Raw genomic sequence first — 15,245 nt, forward strand, 5'->3', positions numbered from 1 at the left:
GAATGTTGGAAAATGACCACCGATGCATCCACTATTTCTAGGGCCACTTCCTTAATACTCTGGGATGCAGACTGTCAGGCCCCGGGGACTTATCGGCCATCAATCCCATCAATTTCCCTAACACAATTTCCTGACTAATAAGAATTTCCTTCAGTTCCTCCTTCTCGCTAGACCCGCGGTCTTCTAGTATTTCCGGAAGTTATTTGTGTCTTTCTTAGTGAAGACAGAATGAAAGTATTTGTTCAATTGGTCTGCCATTTCTTTGTTCCCCATTATAAATTCACCTGATTCTGACTGCAAGTAACCTACATTTGTCTTCACTAATCTTTTTCTCTTCACATATCTATAGAAGCTTTTGCAATCAGTTTTTATGTTCCCTGCAAGCTTACTCTCATACTCTATTTTCCCCCTCCTAATTAAACCTTTTGTCCTCCTCTGCTGAATTCTAACTTTCTCCCAGTCCTCAGGTTTGCTGCTTTTTCTGACCAATTTATATGCCTCTTCCTTGGATTTAACACTATCCCTAATTTCCCTTGTTAGCCACGATTGAGCCACCTTCCCCATTTTATTTTTACGCCAGAGAGGGATGTACAATTGTTGAAGTTCATCCATGTGATCTTTAAATGTCTGCCATTGCCTATCCACCATCAACCCTTTAAGTATCATTCACCAGTCTATCCTAGCCAATTCACGTCTCATACCATCGAAGTTACCTTTCTTTAAGTTCAGGACTCTAGTCTCTGAATTAATTATGTCACTCTCCATCTTAATGAAGAATTCTACCATATTATGGTCACTCTTCCCCAAGGGGCCTCGCACAACAAGATTGCTAACTAATCTTCTCTCATTACACAACACCCAGTCTAGGATGGCCAGCTCTCTAGTTGGTTCCTCGACATATTGGTCCAGAAAACCATCCCTTATACACTCCAGGAAATCCTCCTCCACTGTATTGCTACCAGCTAGTGTAGGTTGAGTGTAGTTATAGGAACATAACATAAGAGCATAAGAATTAGGAACAGGAGTAGGCAATACGGCCCCTCGAGCCTGCTCTGCCATTCAATAAGATCATGGCTGATTTGATCTGGATTCAGTTCCACTTCCCTGCCTGCTCCCCATAACCACTTATCCCCCTATCAATTAAGAAACTGTCTATTTCTGTCTTAAATTTATTCAATGTCCCAGTTTCCACAGCTCTCTGAAGCAGCGAATTCCACAGATTTACAACCCTCTGAGAGAAGAAATTTCTCCTCATCTCAGTTTTAAATGGGTGATCCCTTATTCTAAGATCACGCACTCTAGTTCTAGTCTCCCCCATCAGTGGAAACATCCTCTCTGCATCCACTTTGTGAAGACCCCTCATAATCTTATACGTTTCGATAAGATCACTTCACATTCTTCTGAATTCCAATGAGTAGAGGCCCAAACTACTCAACCTTTCCTCATAAGTCAACCCCCTCATCTCCGGAATCAACCTAGTGAACCTTGTTTGACAAATTTGATGGAATTATTTGAGGATGTAATGAACAGGTTGGATAAAAGGGAATCAGTGGATGTGGTGTTTTTGGACTTCCAGAAGGCACTTGACAAGGTGCCACATAAAAGGTTACTGCACAAGATAAAAGTTCACGGGGTTGGGGGTAATATATTAGCATGGGAAGAGGATTGGCTAACTAACAGAAAACAAAGAGTTGGGATAAATGGTTCATTCTCTGGTTGGCAACCAATAACTAGTGGGGTGCCGCAGGGATCAGTGCTGGGACCCCAACTATTTACAATCTATATTAATGACTTGGAGGAAGGGACTGAGTGTAACGTAGCCAAATTTGCTGATGATACAAAGATGGGAGGAAAAGCAATGTGTGAGGTGGACACAAAAAATCTGCAAAAGGACATAGAAAAGCTAAGTGCCTCCAAAGCAAGTATATTGTTTCGTAAATATGGAAACCAAAACTGCAAGCAATATTCCAGGTGTGGCCTCACCAATGCCCTTTATAGCTGTAGCAAGGCTTCCCTGCTTTTACACTCCATCCACTTTGCAATAAACGCCAAGATTCCATTGGCCTTCCTGATCACTTGCTGTACCTGCATACTATCCTTTTGTGTTTCATGCACAAGTACCCCCAGGTCCTGCTGTACTGCAGCACTTTGCAATCTTTCTCCATTTAAATAATAACTTGTTCTTTGATTTTTTCTGCCAAAGTGCATGACCTCACACTTTCCAACATTATACTCCATCTGTCAGATTTTTGCCCATTCACTTAGACTGTCTATATCCTTTTGCAGATTTTTTGTGTCCACCTCACACATTGCTTTTCCTCCCATCTTTGTATCATCAGCAAATTTGGCTACGTTACACTCAGTCCCTTCCTCCAAGTCATTAATATAGGTGGTAAATAGTTGGGGTCCCAGCACTGATCCCTGCGACACCCCACTAGTTACTGGTTGCCAACCAGAGAATGAACCATTTATCCCAACTCTCTGTTTTCTGTTAGTTAGCCAATCCTCTTCCCATGCTAATATATTACCCCAACCCCCCCGTGAACTTTTATATTGTGCAGTAACCTTTTATGTGGCACCTTGTCAAGTGCCTTCTGCAAGTCCAAATACACCACATCCACTGATTCCCCTTTATCCATCCTGTTTGTTCCATCCTTAAATAATTCCATCAAATTTGTCAAACATGATTTCCCCTTCATAAATCCATGCTGACTCTGCCTGACCGAATTTTGCTTTTCATACTATCACTTTTATGGTGATGTAAAGTTATTACAAGAGTACATCGATTCAAGAATCTAGCACTGTAACTTTTGTTCAAATGCTGGGCACCACACCTTAGCAAGGATATATTGGCCTCGGAAGGAGCGCAACACAGATTCATCAGAATGTTACTAGGGCTCCAAGGGTTAAATTATGAGGAGAGATTACATAAACTAAACTTGGAATATAGAAGGTTAAGAGGTAATATATTAGAATGGGAAGAGGATTGGCTAACTAACAGGGTAGATAGAGTGAATTATTTTTTCTGCTGCTGCAGGACAAGGGAACATAACCTTAAAATCAAAGCCAGATCATTCAGGTGCGAAGTTATGAAACACTTCTTCACACAAAGTATAAGTTAAGTGTGAAACTCTCTCACACATAAAGCAATTGAGTTCAGCACTACAATAATTAATCTTCATTTATGTAGTACCTTTAATATAGAACATGTGCCAATGTGCTTCACAGAGGAGAAACAGTTGTTGACAAGTAAAGTTTGCAGCGATGATGACTAAAAATATAGCTTTTGAGGGTGTTTTTATGGGCAGGGAAAGAAGTAGCAAAGCATAGTGGGTGGGAGGGGGAGGTGTAGGGAGAGAGTCCCAGAGTGGGCCTAGCCAGCAGAAAGCTCTCCCACCAATAGTGCAACAGAGGGAGGGCAAATGTAAAGAGACTATAGTCTTAAGACCAAAGGATATAGGCTGGCATGCAGGGCCAAAGGAGGTTGCAGATGTAGGGTGGAGGAATTTTTAAATGAGGATTTTGAGTTTGATATGTTAAAGACAAAGGGTGTGAAAATACCTCCAAGAGGCCAACGAAAATGCTTTGAATTCACACCCTATGACTCGAGCGAACATGCATTTTAAAATTGAGTAGGCAATGCGCTGCACCTGCTGGGAACTTCAAAAACGTTTAACATTAGAAGGCAGAAACATTCTCACACTCTTTGTTCGCCATTAAAGATTACCAACTAGGGGAGTGGAACTCTATATATCGACATGCATGCACAGAGCTCTCCAACGTCACTACACCATAGTGCCAGACTGAGTTTGGCCTGCAGTATCAGGGCTGACCAACGGAACATTGTAGTGACAGATACCAGTATCAGATTTGTAGTTGCTCTATAACAATAGCATTTAATGCACTACAGACTGATCTTGACTGGCACTAAGATGCAGCAAGAATGGACTCTTCACATTAACATGAAGTAAATCTCAGCTAAGATTTAAAAGTTCCCAGGAGAGTCAATGAACTGCCCAGATGCTTTCAAAATGCATCCTCAGCCGGGGTAACGGTGATGATGGATTTGGTGTAGAGTTTGATAATAGTTTGGAATGTTTGGAAAGAGTTATTTTTACGAGTCATTCTCGAAGCACAGACTCATTGTGCGCCCCTTTGTTTACCGCTGTTGGTAGGATCTGCTCACAATCTGCTTTCTGAAAAGTTTCCATAATCCTCTGCAAATGTTAAACAGCAAGTTCCAAGACGACAATGTTCTTGCATGAATAGAAAGCAATTTCAATATCCGCAGCTTCTGAACCCACCGTAATATCACTTCTTACTCATCTCTCAGCTGCGTCTGATGGTTTAACGATGTTTAACCGCACAATCTCTCCCACGTTCAGAGGTAAGGTACTGAGCACAGCAGGTTGTTCCTGCTTATAATGAACATTTGGGCGCAGATGGTTAAATTATATTTGGCCTGTCTCAGTTGTACACACGACAGAAAATTGGTTTCATTTTGTATCTGTTAAGTAATCAAAGCAGGGAACAGACGGGGCAAATATTTCAGCATTGCAGCAATAAGTAATGTTAAAGTAATATGGAAAATGCAATAAGCCTTTATAGATGTTACAGAGATCATTGTAATTGCTGTGATAAGTCCGACCTACATCATACACTTCTCTTCATATTCTTAACATCATCAGTTATTTTTTTGGGGCCAGGAACATAGATAATACTAAATGTACCCATTACCCCTTTCTTGACGTATACGAACAGTACTTGGTAACAGGGGAGAAATCTGCCCCTCAGCAAGTCTAAACATCATCCAGGACGAGGAAGTAACCTTTTGACTTTGAAAATAAAACTTGATTAAAACTTTCAAAGTAATTTTATGGCTAAAACACGCGTTGTAAAACTTCAAAATCAAATCTCCCAGTGGATAGATTTATGGGACTCGAGTTTTATTGCGGTACCCAGCGAGCTGCACTCTAACCTTTTAGTGTAAAAACACTGCGGGCAACTAGGATCGAACAAAGTGAGATATATAAAATGTGTAAGACAGTAAGAGAACATAATTTATTTCATGGAATCATAGAATGGTACACGCACAGAAAGAAGCCATTGTGCCAGTGCTGGCTCTATGATAGAGCATCCAATTAATCCCATTCCCCTGCTCTTTCTATATAACCCTGTAATGTTTCTCCCTTCAAGTATTGATTCAATTCTCTTTTGGCTGTTACTGCTGAATCCTCTTCCACCCTTTCAGGCTGTGCATTCCAGATCACAACAACTGGCTGTGTAGAGAAAATGTTTCCTGATGTGGCCTCTGGTTCTTTTTGCCATTCCTTGGTGTGCGAAAGTCGAGGGTCAGTATCTCTGAGCGCTGGGTGCGTTTAAGCACCAAGCAGGCAGTGAGTGCAGAGCAGAGCAGGGCTGGCAAAGGCGAGGGGAGGCGTTGCTTCCGGCTGGCGAGAGGCCGAATGAGCCCCAGCTTCCTGGGGAAGGTGGAGTGGAGAATGGTGTGTGGAACAGGCTGGTGAAAGGTAACCCATCCGCCCGCAGTGTCTCTCTCTCTGTCGGACTAACAGAACCCGGCTCCGTGTGCTGCTCCTTTGTCTGAGGCTCCCCCGGAGCTCCGTGTCCTGCACACCGGCCCAGGCCCGGGGCTGGCGGCGAGGCATTGTTGCCTATTCCCGTCACTTTGTTACAGTCTCGGAACAGGCAGGGAGTGGGCCGCGGCTCCGACAGGCTGCGAAATATTGGCCATGTTCCGTTTTATAAATGGGTAATGTAAGGGTACCCCAAGCTTTCGGCCGAATATACAGTTTAAATTCATGTTTTCGAGACAATGGTGAGGCTACAGTTAGAGAGAGGATTGTGTGTTATTTTGTGACCCTCCCTGTCGATAGAAAGGGCATTAACGCCACAGAGAGTATTTGGATTCACAGGAATGATGCTACGAATGATCAAATGTGGCTTAGAGACTTGAGATACTAAGACTATTTATACTGGGGTTGAAAAGTCCACGAGGGGACTTGCTAGAGGATTTAAAAACAAATTATGAATTGAAAAGAAAGACTTGGGTTTATATAACGCCTTTCACGACCACCGGCTGTCTCAAAGTGTTTCACAGCCAGTAATCTGGCAACAAAACCCAGGCAAGGTAATCCTATTCATGCTTATATTTGTTATTTGCTGGTTTGCCCTGTCTCAACTTGGTGGACATAGAGGTTTGCTGATATTTCATTTGTGGATGAGTCCTAAATCACTGTTAATATCAGTAATTTCAGATACGTGCCAATTGAAAGAACAAAAGTAGTTTGTAGCACAGGAGACGGCCATTTGGCCTATCATGTCTGCGCTGGCTCTTTGCTATGACAATCTAAAACTAATCCCATTGCCATACTCATTCCCCATAGCCTGCATCTTACAATAATTCAAATATGTATTTAATTTTCCCTTAAAAGATACAGTGATGGTTGCCTCAGCCAGTCCCTCCGGCTGTGACTCAGTGGATAGTACTCTCGCCTGAGTCAGAAGGTTGTGGGTTTAAGCCCCACTCCAAAGACTTGAGCACAAAAATCTAGGCTGACACTCCAGTGCAGTGCTGAGGGAGCACCAATGAAGTACCTTTGAAGTGTGGTCACTGTTGTCATGCAATGATTGAGTGAATAGGGAGAGATTATTCTGATTGAGGAGTGAGTAAAAGGGCATCAATATGAAATTGTCATGAAGAATGAGCGGAGAGAAGTTAGGAGAAATGTCTTTATACAAGGAAACTTTCAGAGCATGGAATACTTTTGCATTTATATAGTGCCTTTCACAGCCACCGGTCCCAAAGCACTTTACAGCCAGTTAAGTACTTTTTTTTCAAAGTGTTGCAATGTAGGAAGCGCGGCAACCAATTTATGCACAGCAAGCTCCTACAAACAGCAATGTGATAATGACCAGATAATACTTTTGTTATGTTGATTGAGGGATAAATATTGGGCAGAACACCGGGGATAACTCCCCAGCTCCTCTTCAAAATAGTGCTATGGGATCTTTTACATCCACCTGAGAGAGCAGGCACGTCTCGATTTAACGTCTCCTCCAAAAGACGGCACCTCCAACAGTGCAGTGCTCCCTCAGCACTGCACTGGAGTGTCAGCCTAGATTTTTATGCTCAAGTATTTTGAGTGGGGCTTGAACCCACAACCTTCTGACTCAGGCGAGAGTGCTACCCACTGAGTCACAGCCGGAGGGACTGGCTGAGGCAACCATCACTGCATCTTTTAAGGGAAAATTAAATACATATTTGAATTATTGTAAGATGCAGGCTATGGGGAGTGAGTATGGCAATGGGATTAGTTTTAGATTGTCATAGCAAAGAGCCATCACAGACATGATAGGCCAAATGGCAATCTCCTCTGCTACAAACTACTTTTGTTCTTTCAATTGGCACGTATCTGAAATTACTGATATTAACAGTGATTTAGGACTCATCCACAAATGAAGTATCAGCAAACCTCTGTGTCCACCAAGTTCAGACAGGGCAAACCAGCAAATAACAAAAATAAGCACGAATAGGGTTACTTGCCTGGACTTTGTTGCCAGAGTACTGGGGTTAGGGGGGCTGAAGATTGGACACTGCTGGAACAGTGTGTGTTAGCTGGAGGACAGGCATGTTGCACACAGGCAGCTGGTTATGTTCCCTTGTCTTGGACTCCCCCACCAGTGGAAAAAGTTTCTCTATCAATTTCTTTCAAAATCCTCAATTAAATTACCCCTTGACCTTCTATATTCCAGGTAATACAGGCCTAGTTTATGTAATCTAATCCTTGGGCAATCTAATCCTTGGAGCTCTGGTATCATTCTGGTGAATCTGTGCTGCACTCCTTCCAAGGCCAGTATCTCCTTCCTAAGCTGCGGTGCCCAGAACTGTATACAGTACTCCAGATGTGGTCTAACCAGCTGTAGCAAAACTTTCGCCCCTTTATATGCTAGCCCTCATGTTAACATCTGTAGTGGGGAAAATGCTTGAAGCTATCATTAAGGAAGAAATAGCAGGACATCGAGATAGGAATAGTGCAATCAAGCAGACGCAACATGGATTCATGAAGAGGAAATCATGTTTAACTAATTTACTGGAATTCTTTGAGGATATAACGAGCATGGTGGATAGAGGTGTACCAATGGATGTGGTGTATTTAGATTTCCAAAGGCATTCGATAAGGTGCCACACAAAAGGTTACTGCAGAAGATAAAGGTACGCGGAGTCAGAGGAAATGTATTAGCATGGATAGAGAATTGGCTTGCTAACAGAAAGCAGAGAGTCGGGATAAATGGGTCCTTTTCGGGTTGGAAATCGGTGGTTAGTGGTGTGCCACAGGGATCGGTGCTGGGACCACAACTGTTTACAATATACATAGATGACCTGGAAGAGGGGACAGAGTGTAGTGTAACAAAATTTGCAGATGACACAAAGATTAGTGGGAAAGCGGGTTGTGTAGAGGACACAGAGAGGCTGCAAAGAGATTTAGATAGGTTAAGCGAATGGGCTAAGGTTTGGCAGATGGAATACAATGTCGAAAAATGTGAGGTCATTCACCTTGGGACAAAAAAACAGTAAAAGGGAATATTATTTGAATGGAGAGAAATTACAACATGCTGCGGTGCAGAGGAACCTGGGGGTCCTTGTGCATGAATCCCAAAAAGTTAGTTTGCAAGTGCAGCAGGTAATCAGGAAGGTGAATAGAATGTTGGCCTTCATTGCAAGAGAGATGGAGTACAAAAGCAGGGAGGTCCTGCTGCAACTGTACAGGGTATTGGTGAGGCCGCACCTGGAGTACTGAGTGCAGTTTTGGTCACCTTACTTAAGGAAGGATATACTAGCTTTGGAGGGGGTACAGAGACGATTCACTAGGCTGATTCCGGAGATGAGAGGGTTACCTTATGATGATAGATTGAGCAGACTGGGTCTTTACTCGTTGGAGTTCAGAAGGATGAGGGGTGATCTTATAGAAACATTTAAAATAATGAAAGGGATAGACAAGATCGAGGCAGAGAGGTTGCTTCCACTGGTCGGGGAGACTAGAACTAGGGGGCACAGCCTCAAAATATGGGGGAGCCAATTTAAACCCGAGTTGAGAAGGAATTTCTTCTCCCAGAGGGTTGTGAATCTGTGGAATTCTCTGCCCAAGGAAGCAGTTGAGGCTAGCTCATTGAATGTATTCAAATCACAGATCGATAGATTTTTAACCAATAAGGGAATTAAGGGTTATGGGGAGCGGGCGGGTAAGTGGAGCTGAGTCCACTGCCAGATCAGCCATGATCTTGTTGAATGGCGGAGCAGGCTCGAGGGGCTAGATGGCCTACTCCTGTTCCTAATTCTTATATTCTTATGTTCTTATAACATTCCATTAACCTTTTTGATTTTTTTTGCACCTGACTATGACATTTTAGTGATCTGTGTACATGGACCATAAATCTTTTTGAATCTCCACTATTCTTAGCTTTTCACCATTTAAATAATATTTGGATCTATCTTTTTTTGTTCCAAAATGGATGACGTCACACTTGCTTGCATTGTAATCTATCTGCTACACTTTCACCCACTGAATCTATCAATGTCTCCTTGTAATTTTATGCTCCCATCTACACTGCTTACAATGCCACCATTCTTTGTGTCATCGGCAAACTTGAATATACAGCTCTCTATTGTGTTATCTAAGTCATTAATAAATATAGTGAATAGTTGATCCCTCAGCACAGATCCATATGGGAAACCACTAATCACTTCCTTCCAATTCAAGTACATACCCATTATCCCTACTCTCAGTCTTCTACCACATAACCAATTTCCTAACCAGATCAATAATCTTCTTTCAATTCCACAAGCTTTAACTTTAGCTAACAGTATTTTATGTGGAATATTATTAAATGTCTTCTGGAAGTCCATATAAACTGCATCCATATCTACTACTTCAGTTACTTCCTTAAAACATTCAAATAGGTTTGTTAGACATGGCCTACCATGTTGGCTCTCTCTAATTGACTCAAATTTCTTTAAGTGCTCAGTCATTAATTATAGATTCCAATAACTAGCAGATGTTAGACTAAAAGGTCGATCATTTCCTGGTTTCTCTCTCACCATCCTTAAATAATGGAGTTATATTTGCTTATTAAAACTACCGGCAATTCATTAAAAAAAATGCATATCCTGCCATCGGTACTATCTAAAGGTTTAAAATTTAGCTGCTAAGAAGAGTTTTGCGCAAGTTTGGAAGTACTTGTGCATAGTGCTCTCTCCTGGGCAGCCTGAGTGAAGCTGGAAGGAATGCTAGTGGTTTCGAACCACTAGTAGTGTAAATGCAGCCTTTGGTGCAATTGTCTAATCAGTACTATTTTTTTCTATATCCATGCAGTATATTGAATGGGAACTGAGTTGTCTCCAAAACCAATTTCTATCACAACCTGTGGATGTTTGTGGAGTCTTTCTACAAAGCACTTGGGCTCCCATTGATATGAGTTCACCATTAGTGACATGGGATGGGCTTCTTGCTGTTGCTGCACTGGTGACAGCAGAGAAACAACTGTACATGTGCAAAAGAGCAGCTTTTGGTCTGCTGGTAGCCGGCCTGCTCTGCTGTTGGGCACAGTCCATATAGACCAGCAATACAGAAACCAAATTGTTGGGCTGAACGGGCGGCCTGAGCAATTGGCTTGTCCGTGGACATGAAAAATGTTGCCCTGTGGTAGCCTTGTTGTTTGCCAATGGTGACACTGCTGCCTGTGTTAATAGCCTTCGAGTATATGTATGCTACCATTTAGCTTTTCTGCTTCATACCAATCCTAAAATTGTACAGTAAATCTGGAGTTATGGGCTGATCTGACTGTGGAGCAAAGCAGAGTGAGACTCCTTCCCACATGCAGTAGTCTGGCTCCACTTTAGTTTGATGCTGAAGTTGTATGGAAAAAGTACCCAGGAGTACTTTTTAAACAAACTGCTTCCATTTACTGTATGTGGAGCTCAGTGCTTGAATGTAAACACATGTGTAGAGCCATCTGTTGGGCAGCAGATTTCAAGCTTCACCCAAGCAGTGTAAACAAGGGTATTGCCTGGCTTAAGCCTGGACTGGAACTACTGGACACAGCCCTTTTGCTGCAGTCTGAATCCATCTTCCTGAAGTGATTCTTGGGAACCTCCTGAGGCAATGGAGTTGATGCTTCATTATACAACAACTTGCAATGATATAGCACCTTTAACGTAGTAAAACATCCCCAAGGCACTTCTAGAACAACATGGCAGCACTGTGTGGCAAAAGGTGACAAAGTGTGCAACCATCTTGAATTTTGGTATCAAAATCTCTGAGGCAAACATTGCATTGCAGTTATTTAAATCTTGCCTTGTTTTCTTAAATGTTTGTTTTCTTGGTGTCTATCTCATTTCTGAGTTTATATTTCACCTTGATGCTTCTATTGATATTCCAGCAGTTCCCTTTCCTGGGATTTCAGCTTTCCCCTGATTTTTGTTTTATTTTCTTTCTCTCAACAATGTTTTGAAATAAAAGAACTAATAAAAGTATAAAATCTGCAAGTGGAGAAACTGACATAAAGGAAACGTTTTAAATATGCTGGGCTTGAACTTCCATGCAAAGCAATGCACAAATTCAAATCTTTTGGATTCCAGCATCTGCAGTATTTTGCTATTGTTCACGTATTATTCGTTTGCGAAGTCTTCCCATTTTCTCCAATGCTGAAATCCAAGACAGTTTACAGTTCACTTTGGGGCAGTGATGGAGATTGCACCCTTTCTTTATAGGATGCCTCTAGTTCTAATCCAATTGAGTTAGCCATTCTTTCCTTTTTTATTAACACTTAGTTCCACTTTTTTGACAAAATGTTCTTGTTTCCATGTCACTTCAGGCTATTTATATATTAAGAGACATGATGTGACATTTGGCTAGGAACTGTTCATTCTGGTCTTTCGTAATCATGTTGTTTTGTCTGTAGGCTTGCAAGTGATCACAATTTACAAATGAAAAGTAGTATCACACAGATCATACAGTTAAAGGAATACAAATAATTCACTATTGCCATTTTGAATTTTCTATTGCTTCACAGCTCTTGCTTAATGTCTTGGCAGGCAAATCTGTTCATCTGCTGCTGCTTAGCTTCTATGCAGCAATAGCCACAGTTCCCTAAAGGATATTTTAATCAAAAGCTCTACAAAAGTGCAGCATCAATCACTTTTAAGACTGTTTCATATTAATTTCATAGAAACATTGTGAATCTGAAAGATTTCTCAAAAGAGAAATTCATTTTGAAGTCTGACTATGATGACTTATTTGGCTTATCTATTGGCATCAAAAATGAAGGCTGTAACTGGTGTTATTTGTACAACCGTATTTAGATTTGGTTACAGAATAAATGACTTGAGACAAGATACACGATGGCCAGTTTGCAATATTTGTACATTCAGTCTCCCAAAATCATAAAAGTAAATTGGGAATTCAATGAATTAAACTACAAGATTTTATTGTTTGACCCTATCCCCGCTGGGTGGAATGACTGTCTCCTTTCTATGTTGACTCCGAAGAGAGACATAACAGAGACGTGCAACTTTACAAGTGCTGCTGGGCAATTTGTTTTTTAAACTGTTAGTACATAAGCTATGCTCCAAGTGCTTATTTCAGTTGTCTCTGAACAATTTCTCTGCCGCTCCACTGTTTTCATGACTTCAACTCTCATGCTTCCACCTTAATAATAATGTGCTACCCTGGTGGTCCTGGTCTTTGGGTAGCCCTCGATGCTAAATTCTTTATAAGGTGATTACAGTTGATTATTCTAGATCAGTAGGTTCCCAGCGCTTAGGAGATCAGTAGGTGCCTTGACTATGTTGCAAACTCCTGACACAGTGTCTCACCACAGGAGCTAAGGTTCATGAGGCTACTGCGAGGAAGAAACTTTGTTGCTGTGATTTTCACTCATATAATAATCGATGAAACTTCAGTCACAGAATGGCATTGCCTGCTGATGCACTAAGCAGTACAGGCCAGAAAGCCCTAGTTCAATCCTTACTCTCTGTTGAGTTGGCTAATCTCGGTCAGGGCAAAGTTAGAGCACTCCAATTGTAGTGGCTAGGGAGAGGAAAAGTCAGTCAGCGTTCCCCTTCCTGATTAGACTCTGGTGTAATGCTAGAAAGTGTGTGGGTGTTGGCTGAGAACAGCTTGGCTATGATGCTGAACTTGCTCAGCTTAGCCTGCTGATGCTATTTGGGTTCGTGAATAAAGAATGGCTACGTGGCAAGGAATTGGAGGGCCCAGATTGCTGCAGAATGGTATTTGAGCCGTTGGCAGTTTCAGGAGGAGAAGGGGGAAAAGTTCTTAAAATCAGTTATAGACTAAGAAATACAATGCCAAAGCTGAGGTAACCTGTCTTTTGACCACTCCAGAACAGGATAATACGCTGTGATAAACGTGTTTAAACGTGTCAAAATTGACGAGTGGAGCACTTTCTAGCAAGGTAGAAGTGGAGAGCAGAATCACTAAGTAGCAATCAGGACCAGGAAACTGGCTGATTTTCTCGTTTTTTAATGCAAATGTCAACATCAGCCTACCCAGAAATATGGAAGTGGCTCTCTTCTAGATCAGATAAGGGGCCTGAATTTCATCCACATACTGCCTACGACTGCCCGCTTACTGCCCAAAAATACAAGTTTCGTCAAAAAACAGGTACAAAGAAACATAGAAAATAGATGCAGGGGTAGGCCATTCGACCCTTCGAGCCTGCACCACTATTCAATATGATCATGGCTGATCATGCAACCTCAGAACCCCATTCCTGCTTTCTCTCCAAAACCCCTTGATCCCTTTAGCCACATCTAACTCCCTTTTGAATATATCTAACGAACTGGCCTCAACAACTTTCTGTGGTAGAGAATTCCACAGGTTCACAATTCTCTGAGTGAAGAAGTTTCTCCTCATCATGGTCCTAAATGGCTTATCCTTTATCCTTAGACTGTGACCCTTGGTTCTGGACTTCCCCCAACATCGGGAACATTTTTCCTGCATCTAACCTGTCCAATCCCGTCAGAATTTTATATGTTACTATGAGATCCCCTCTCATTCTTCTAAATTCCAGTGAATATAAGCCTAGTCGATCCAGTCTTTCTTCATATGTCAGTCCTGCCATCCCGGGAATCAGTCTGGTGAACCTTCGCTGCACTCCCTCAATAGCAAGAATGTCCTTCCTCAGATTAGGAGACCAAAACTGCACACAATACTCGAGGTATGGTCTCACCAAGGCCCTGTACAACTTCAGTAAGACCTCCCTGCCCCTGTACTCAAATCCCCTCGCTATAAAGGCCAGCATGCCATTTGCTTTCTTCACCGCCTGCTGTACCTGCATGCCTACCTTCAATGACTGATGTACCATGACACCCAGGTCTCTCTGCACCTCCCCTTTTACTAATCTGTCACCATTCAGATAATCTGCCTTCCTGTTTTTGCCACCAAAGTGGATAACCTCACACTTATCCACATTGGGCAAATGCATGACAGATGCAGTATATTCAACTAACCTGTCCAAGTCCCCCTGCAGCCTCCTAGCATCCTCCTCGCAGCTCGCGCTGCCACACAGCTTAGTGTCATCTGCAAACTTGGAGATATTACATTCAATTCCTTCGTCTGAATCATTAATGTATATTGTAAATAGCTGGGGTCCCAGCACTGAACCCTGCGGCACCCCACTAGTCACTGCCTGCCATACTGAAAAGGACCCATTTATTCCCACTCTTTGCTTCCTGTCTGCCAACCAGTTCTCTATCCACGTCAATACATTATCCCCAATACCGTGTGCCTTAATTTTGCCCACTAATGTCCTGTGTGGGACCTTGTCAAAAGCCTTTTGAAAGTCCAAATATCGTCGACATACTGCCCGGCGGAAGTTTCATGAGTGACATACCACCGGGCGGTATGCACACTGCCCGCCCATGTAGACCTCCCAAATACCGCCCAAAAGTGCAAGTTTCATGAAATATCGCCGACATAGTGCCAGAACTGCATACCATCCTGGAGAAGGTGGTTTTAAGTGGATCTTAAGTGGGCGGTATGTACACAGAGCTGACCGATTTGTTTGATATTTACACAGATCTTTATAGTTCTCCACAGTTTAATGTATTTTTAAATGGACTGTCGTATTTTCTAGTTTTAGGCAATAATATAATGCTCTAATAAAGCCTTATTTTCTCCTTTGTTAATGAAATATAATCATTTTAT

At 42.1% G+C, this 15,245-nt stretch overlaps 1 protein-coding gene across 3 annotated transcripts in view; it reads left to right on the top strand.

Annotated features, from left to right (window-relative positions):
* The first annotated feature begins 5,439 nt into the window (after positions 1-5,439).
* Positions 5,440-15,245, top strand: part of manbal (mannosidase beta like) — a 46,881-nt gene continuing 37,075 nt past the window's right edge. The window contains exon 1 of one of the 3 annotated variants that reach the window (XM_070895087.1): positions 5,440-5,528. The gene's annotated coding sequence lies outside the window, so the exon portion shown is untranslated. The remainder of the gene's footprint in view (positions 5,529-15,245) is intronic. The other 2 variants (XM_070895089.1, XM_070895090.1) reach the window with 2 other exon arrangements.

The sequence above is a fragment of the Pristiophorus japonicus genome, chromosome 12 (assembly GCF_044704955.1).
Source record: "Pristiophorus japonicus isolate sPriJap1 chromosome 12, sPriJap1.hap1, whole genome shotgun sequence".
NCBI classification, from domain to species: domain Eukaryota; kingdom Metazoa; phylum Chordata; class Chondrichthyes; family Pristiophoridae; genus Pristiophorus; species Pristiophorus japonicus.